Source organism: Amblyomma mixtum, chromosome 7, assembly GCF_055824585.1.
Source record: "Amblyomma mixtum isolate Tamu chromosome 7, ASM5582458v1, whole genome shotgun sequence".
Taxonomy (NCBI): Eukaryota; Metazoa; Arthropoda; class Arachnida; order Ixodida; family Ixodidae; genus Amblyomma; species Amblyomma mixtum.
The window spans coordinates 78,136,930-78,145,477 of record NC_143018.1 but is presented as its reverse complement, the minus strand read 5'-3'; positions in this window follow the sequence as shown (position 1 = coordinate 78,145,477).

Sequence of the window (8,548 nt, the reverse complement as noted above, 5' to 3'; positions counted from 1 at the left end):
CGCCTGCTTAATTTTATTTGGAAAAACACTGGTCGAAATGGATAGGTTAAAAATATGCGATAGACATGGTGCAAGAAGGTCGGCAATAAATTTAATTGGTTTAATAGTGAAACCCTCAGCGTCCAAGCTAGAGCTGTTTTTTAGTGTCATAAGCGTAGAGAAAACTTCAGATGGGTCAGTAGGCGGAAGAAACAATGAATTTCTTACTTGCTTTGCAATGCAGCGAGCCGCATCTTTATTGTAAGTAGTGTTTTGAAGGTTGATGAAGTATTGATTGAAGCGGTTCGCTAAGGCGGCACCCGTTACTGGCGATCCATCAATGACAAGTTCACCGATGTTCTCATTTCTATTTGGGCTATTGATTACCTCATTCACAGCCCGCCACATTAGTTTCGGATTGTCACGCCTATTTTCGTGGAACAATTGTTGATAATAGCCTTTTCGTGCCCTTCGTAGTTCCGCATTCAGAGAGTTCCGAAACTTTTTAAAAACAATTAAATCTGCTTAGTTCCTGCCTGCCGCAAATTTTTGATAAAGTTTATCTTTTGTTTTAATCTTTTGGTAAAGTTCAGGGGTAATCCAAGGTTTCCTTAATTTTTTGTGTTTCCGCTTTGTTATCCACGGAAAATGAATTTGACAGTGGTCTTCGCCATCATCAATTATCATACAAAAAAAAAAGAATTTCAAGCTTACATGAAGTATAACAGAACATGAAACACCATGAGCGCGAACAGGACTGAACAATCTTGATCCCTCAGTTCAGAAACAATGCCACATGTCGTTCTTTCCGAGTACGTTAGCCTATTCGAATTGGTTACTCAAGATGTAGCCACCCTATCATCACCCGAAGTATTTTTACCTGCTGTCAGATCAAGTCATTAACTTTTATGTACTGGGTTTCATTCTTGGAGAGTATGTTTTTGATGCATCCTTCCCTGCATGTAAATTCGGTGTTTTTATTTTTGTTTGTGAGCTAGATTCTCGCGCAGAAAATTTCACTGTGTGCCCATTTCCTTTCTTTTCTCGTTGTTTCTTATCTGTTATAGATTATGCATTTGTACACGTCATATACTCGCTCTTGCCTTGGCTACGAAAAGGCGGCGGGCAGTATTCAATAAAAAAAAAGAGGAAGAGAAGAAAACACACTGCGCAATTTTGCTCCACGTGGTTGCCACATGATGGCGCCACAATAAAAAATTTAGGGAGCGGGGCGTGGTTTTCAGACAAACAGTACTAGGCGCATTAGAGAGCCGGCTAACTTTTTAACTCTTGTGACGGTGTCTACTTGCTACACTGGCTACGAACTGACGCAGTTGTCGCACGCTGCATAGCGTCCACTTTGCACTGAATGACCGAGCAGGACGTGAACGCCGAAGACCATAATCTAGGGTGACCCAGCATGAGTCTTTTTCGCACTGCGCGCCTCCTTTCTTTTGCTCGGGTTGCGTTATACCTGTGTTTCCAGCCCTAATATCTACTCCAGGTCATATGAAATGACTAATTTTGTGGAACTCAGTCTTTCTTCAGTCTATCAGTTCATATGCACGTCGTTTTCGCTATGCTTTATCAAACTGTACCGGAAGTTCCTACCCAGTTTACTTCTTCACAACGAGATGTAAACTAACACGCGCCCCGCAGTGTTGCTTCTTGTTCCTTGCCGTTGGTATTGGACAGCAGTGAAAAAGTGAACTTTTCCTCTCTGGCAAGTTGTCTAGACGCTCCAGAAGCCACCAACTCAAGCTATTCTACCTCGATCTGCAGCGCCCACATTACCTTGAACGACGAAGTAGGACCGGGACGCCGACGACGTAACTCTGGGGAGACCGTACGTGAGTACATTTTTTTTGTCTTGCACGTCGCTCGATTGGTGTTTTTGGTGAGGGTGTCGCGGAAAGCCCCACGCCTTCCTGCCTGCCCCATACTAGCAGGCCGCGTTCTGTGTGAACCCAGGCAGCCTTCATCAAATATCATATTCTCTGCACAGAATATGCCCGAGAAGTCCAGAGCGGGAACAGAAGTACAAAGTTCATAGAATGTGCATTCTCTCACCTAAAGAATTGGTGCATTAGTTTTCACTCAGCGAACCGAATCGACAGAAGAAAAGACGGCGTACATTTTTAGCTGCAGCTGGCCGAATTCTAGAGCGTGAAAACAGAAGAAAGAAACTGTCATTATTAGTGCGTCGATTATATTACCTTAAATTTAAGTGTTGTAACATTAGTCGGTTCTTAACCTTGGTGGCTACATCATCCTGTGACGGGAGCGCGACTATATTTATCTCGAACTGGTTTTTGCGGTTGTTGTCCCAAGACGGCTCAGTCTATGGGGACGCCGCAGTGAAGGGCTCCGGAATATTTACGCCAACTAGTGTTCTTTAACGTGCGCTGACATGGCAATATACACCGGGGTTCAAAATTTTACCTCCATCGAAATTCGATCGCTGCGGGCGGTTTCGAACCTGCGTCTCTCTGGAGCAGCCGAGCGCATAACCACTGAGCTAACGCGGCGGCTTTTACCTCGAATTACCGAAGTTACTTGCTACTGCTTCAGCGTTGTGCGAAATAGTAGGCCTAGCATTTTGACGTTGCCTCGAAAGTTCATTTTCCAGCTTTAAATTCAGCACGGCTGAGAGCAGCGGTCGGTTGTGTTCTTCGACGACAGTAAAATGCGTTAGCTGTTTTCACTTCCTCCAGTCTGTTAAGTACTGTAGCGATCACATTTGTCTAGAGTAGACGTGCGGTCTCTGCAAATAGTGTCACTTTAGCTCCAAACTACAACTGCGAAGTCTTGCCGCAGTCATCTGGTTGGAGTTCACTTGGTCAAATGCGTCACGAGAGTGGATGCTACAGCATTCTCGGCGGACCGAGACACAGGCTTGCGTGATTTGCGGCTCCCGAGGGCTGTGCTTTCAAGTTTCTTCACTGAGCAAAACGCATGACGACATCGCATTCCACTGCGACGACTCCGCACAGGAATTTTAACGTGAAAGTGACGCGAGGCAAGTCTAAAATGACGCGAACCATCAAAACTACGACGACATGCCCGAGCCATATTTCGATACGCGACGCAGCACTGACAATACTCAGAGGCTAACGTGCATTTCGAAGGCAACCGTCCACACAGATGTGGAATTTCATGGCCGCGAGGTAACCGACCTGATAAACAAGAGAGGCGATATTGCTATCAGCGGACTCTCTGCAGATCATCATTAAAGTCATGTTCATTCACGACTGGCTCTGAATCCACACTGAAAAACGGCTCCTTATACACGTTAAAGGGCAACTGCACCACTTCAGCTCAGTTCAGTTTAATTTCCTTAAGAGCCACCTTGTATCGGTGGTATTTTATAAGGGTTGGGGTTTTAATGAAATCAGCAAACAAAACAGAAAATCTTACTTAGCACTGAAGGTGACCGGTTACATGTTCTTGAAGAGTAGAGGATGAAGCGATGTTGACGATTTAGCGGCGTAGGCCGTTCCAGTCCGCTGCTGCTCGAAAGAAAAATGAAGCAGAAAAGGTGGTAGTATGCGATGGCGGCCGGGTAACTTGTAGGGAATGACTGTGCGGTGAGATATGCGTGCTGCAGCTGTGATATACGGTGACCGATTGAGTGAAGAATGAAATAATTTGTGGCAAAGGGTGAGACTTGCAATGCGACGACGGAACGAAAGGGGTGGTAGTCCTGATAATGATTTCAATGAAGAATTGCTGACGTCATATGAGTTTGAAGAGTGGATGAATCCAGTGGCACGATTTTGACAGCTTCTAATGCATTAAGTTTGTGTGGGCTCCATATGGCAGAGGCATATTCCGATTTTGGTCTGATAAGCGATTTATATGCGAGTAATTTTACGTGTAGAGGGGCAAGGCGGAGATGGCACTTTAGAAAACCGAGTGTTTTATTCGATGCTCAAATGATGTGTCCGATATGGGTGCGCCAAGATAAATCAGAAGAGAAGGTGACTCCTAGATACATATAAGTTGATACTGATTCAATCGAGGTGTTAGAAATGAAATACTGGAAGCGATGCGGTCTGTGGCGACAAGAGAAGGATAAGAGTTTACATTTATTAGGATTGAGGAACATCAGCCAGTTGTTACACCAATTAAGCACGCTGTTAAGATCTGTCTGAAAACTAAGTTGATTATGAGAGTTATTAATAGTGCGGTAAATAACACAGTCGTCAGCGAACATTCGAATACTGCTGGAAACATGGTCAGTTAAGTCATTAATATATATTAAGAAGAGTATTGGGCAGAGTGAAGATCCTTACGGAACGAATAATATAACCGGGAGGCTGTTATACAGGTGGCCGTTATCAAACACTGATTGAGGACGATTAGTGAGAAACTACTCAATTCATTGTAGTATGTTAGGATGTAAATTCAGCTGTGCAAATTTTACTAATAAACGGCGGTGAGGAATTATATCAAAAGCGTTCGCAAAGTCTAGATAGATGGCATCAGTCTATCTTACGGTCAAGATTAGTGTGCAGGTCTTCAAGGAACAACGCTAATTGGGTTTCAGAAGACAGGCCCTTACGAAACCAATGTTTTTAAGAATGGAAGAAATTGTTTGAGTCTAAGAAATTTATAATTTGAGAGTAGATGACATGTTCCGTGATTGTGCAGGGTACGCTAGTTCATGAAATGGGGCGATAATTCATTGGGGAGCCTCTGTTACCTGATTTCTAGACTGGAACGACCTTCCCCGTTTTCCAGTCATCTGGAATGATCCCTGAAGAGAGCGACTGTGAAAAAATCACAGTAGGCTGCACATGTTGATTTTACATTTTTCAGCAGTTTTGTATTAATCATGTTCATACCAGCTCATGATGAGTTTCATGTTATCAATTATGGAAGTGATTCCATCTACCAAGAATGTGATAGCTGGCATGATGGCTTCTGTATTTAGGGATGCTAACTGCGAAGGCGTGTCAAATTCACTAGTGAAAATAGATGCAAAAGCGTTAATAAATATTTCTGCGCATTCATGCTCAGCAACCGCTTCATGCAAGTCGCTAATCATTGCAATATCATGACTGGGCTTAGGATTTAAAACCTACCATAATTGTCTAGGATTGCTGATTAGTAGCTTCGGTAAGTCAGTGTGATAAAATGAGCGGCAGTCGGTACGGACTGCAAGTAAGTATGACTTCTCAGATGCGAGGTATTTTTCCCAAGCGACTTGATTATCAATGCGTTTGGCTGTACGAAACAGGCGTTTATTCTTGTTTTCTAGACATTTTAGATCCTTGGTAAACGATGGTTTATTGCGGTTATTTTGGAAAGTAACTCTGGGGATAAACATATCAGACAGCATATTTCAGTTATTTTTGAATATCAACCAGTTTTCGTGAACAGGGTGAGTGTCGAATGTTGACTGGTACTCTGAAAAAAACATGTTAAGGTTTTCAGTTATTGCATCGTAATTCCCTTTATCGTAAAGGTTTGTTGTTTTTCTGAATGGGCCCTTATGAGCGGGCGTAAACGTAAATTGAGCATGTAAGATTTTATGGTCGCTGATTTCAGGATGGTAACTAATGGATGATAGGTACTCAGGGCTATTAGTTAGTATTAGGTAAGGGGTGTTTGCGATTGCATGCGTGACGCGAGTAGGTCTCGAGACTGAGCGAGGCTAAAATTTAAACAGACATCATTGAATTTCTTGGCCTCTGTATTGCATGTTAATGAGGAACTAACTAAACGCTGCCAATCGATGTCCGGATAATTGAAGTCCCCGAATAAAGAATGCTCGCATTTGGGTATTTAACAAGATGATTTATAGTATCGTTCAAATGTCGACAGAAGTTTGGGTTCGACTCCGAGGGCCTATAACAAACGCCAAGAAGCACTTTTAGAGGAGCGCAACAAATCAGCCATAACGATTCCATGTCAGATGTGTCGTGTGCAATAGAGCATGATATACCTCGGTGAATTGCAACACAAACACCGCCCCCCCCCCCCCCCCCCCCCTGCGCGAGTCTTTTCGATCGTTTCGGTGGACGTTGAATTAGGGTAAGTCAGTTAAAACTTCATCGTCGGACACGTTTCTGTTCACCCTAGTTCCAGTTGGTATACGTATATTGCTCCTGTATGACGAAATTGCGTTGGATATGAGCTCATGCTTTGGGAGCAAGCTGCGGATGTTAGTGATATCACGGAAAATGAGAGAACATTTGAGGGTGTCGCGCGCTGGCGTTTTATTGGCGCAGGGTGAAGGGACGATTGCTACGGGAGTTACTTTACTGTGTAAGTGAAGTGTCAAAAATATAACGGTTCGAGCCGATGTGAAGTGTTTTAAATCGCAAGGAAAACTTGTCAGAGCTGGCTTTGGCAAAAGTAACAAGTTGTTTCCACGCGTGACGAATGGCATGCGAGAAGTCCTTTCCAACGCTGAAAACCGTGTCTTTCAGATTTTGCCCTTTGGATGGGAGGGATTCTTTAGTTTCGCAACTCTTGAATTTCACGACTATGGGACGATTCTTATCTTGTGAGTGACGACAGAGCCAATGAGCGGTTTCTCTCTCGTGAGGTTCTATATTTGTTTGAAGGTTATTACGGCAAACATCAGTGATTAGTTTTTCAAGTTCTGCCCATGTTTCGCTATCAGTAGTGTCAGGGATACCATAGAAGATGCGGTTGTTATGGCGTGACCTGTTTTCAGCGTCATCTATGCGCGTTTCTAGTTCCTAGATTATGCGCGCCATGTTGCTTGTGTGAGGCTGCATCTTTTCAATGTCGTTTCGAAGGTGAAGTAGTGCTTGGTAGTGTGTTTCGAGCTCAGCCATACGATTGCTTAACTCGGTTATGGTTTTATCCGTAGTAGTGAGCTGGCATTTCAGGCCCTGCACTTCGGCTATTCATTGAGTTTGGCCTTCGGTTAGTTTCCGGAGTTCCCCGAGTACTGCAGTGTCGTCGTTACGACCAGGGTTAGATTCAAAATCTCTTGATAACAATAGCAAAGAATGAACAACAATAGCACACTCGACGGCAATGGCAACTAGTTCCTGTGGAACATAATTGCTTGCTCTTTTGGCAGATAAGGCATATGATTTACCAACCTGCATCGTAGCAAAGATTAGCGGGTTATGTGGCTGCACTAGGGTGCAGTCACCGAGCCCACAGAACGATGTTGTTGTTGTTGCGACTGAGAGAAGGATGAAAAGGAAACTGCACGGGCCTGCCGACTGGCTCAAGCCGAGCTACCACCGCTGCCATGTGCAGATAGAAGAGAGTTGAAAGATAAGAGAGAAGAGAAACAGAGAGAGAAAAAATGGCTGCGGCTCAACTTGGTTAAGCCGGGAAATCGCGAAAGCAATACCCATGGCTACGCCCTCGCTGACATGATAGTCGTGCTGTTGTTGTGCTTGTGTGAAACTTGTTGTATACCTTGGTGCTGCTGTGGTGATCACTTGGCTATTCTATGTACAACTAGTAGTGAAACTATAATCGCTGCGGCTGTGAGGATATACTTGGTTGCTGGTGATGTTAATGCAGACTGTAGAACTGCTGTTCCTGCACTGGCTACAACGGCATGCTTGGCACTCCTGTTGAGGGAACTTTCGCGCTTCTTTAGACGCTGTTCTCGCTATTGTGAGTTTCGTCAGCACGTCTTTTACTCTTGCGTTCGTTATCCTTAATCCGCGATGGACTTTCCTTCTGAAGCCGCTCCTGTCGTTCTTCCTGGGTTTCATGGGCTCGTCGCAGTCGTTTAGTCAAGTTCCAACGTTCGTCACCTCTAAGACTACAGCTGGCTCCATCTTCACTGTCGACAACACTGAGCGAATCAGTCCCATCATCCACTGAAGAGCTCGCACGTTCTCTCCGAGCCGCATACTGGGCACGTCGCTTAGCGAGTCTTGTTTCACGCTCTTCCTCTGTCTCTGTAGCTCGCCGCTCTCTTTTACGCGCATAACGACAAGCCTCACTAGTGGTAGGCGGCATCGCCGCGAAGCAATGTTAAGGCGTTGGTGGTTGGCACCGCTACTGCTTTGTAAGGGATCGGTAGTGTACGCGAGGTCATCGGAACGCGGCTCGGGGCGCTCAAAGCGAAGCGTCTCCTTTCTTGGAACGCGGCCGCTCGCGAACGCGCCGGGAAGTACGGGTGTCCCCCCGCCCCGCGGTACCGATTCACGCATGTGCTGGCACGAATGTATATTTGTGTTTGTGGAAAGGGCGTTTTGCCCTACGGGAGCTGGAGGGCTGGCCAGGCTCGATAAACCAATCATGTGAACATTGCAACATGATTGGAAGCCACCAAATGTGGGCCGGGCCATTAGGTCTTTAAACGCGGGCTCAGGAGCCGGAATAAGGGTTCTGCGCTAAGGTCAGATGCTATGCATCTTCGGCTATGCCGCCGCGGTGGCTCAGTGGCTATGGTGCTCGGCTGCTGACCCAAAAGACGCGGGTTCGATCCCGGCCGCGGCGGCTAGAATTTCTTTGGAGGAGAAATTCTAGAGACCCGTGTACTGTGCGATGTCAGTGCACGTTAAAGAACCCCAGGTGGTCTAAATTTCCGGAGCCCTCCACTACGGCGTCTCTCATA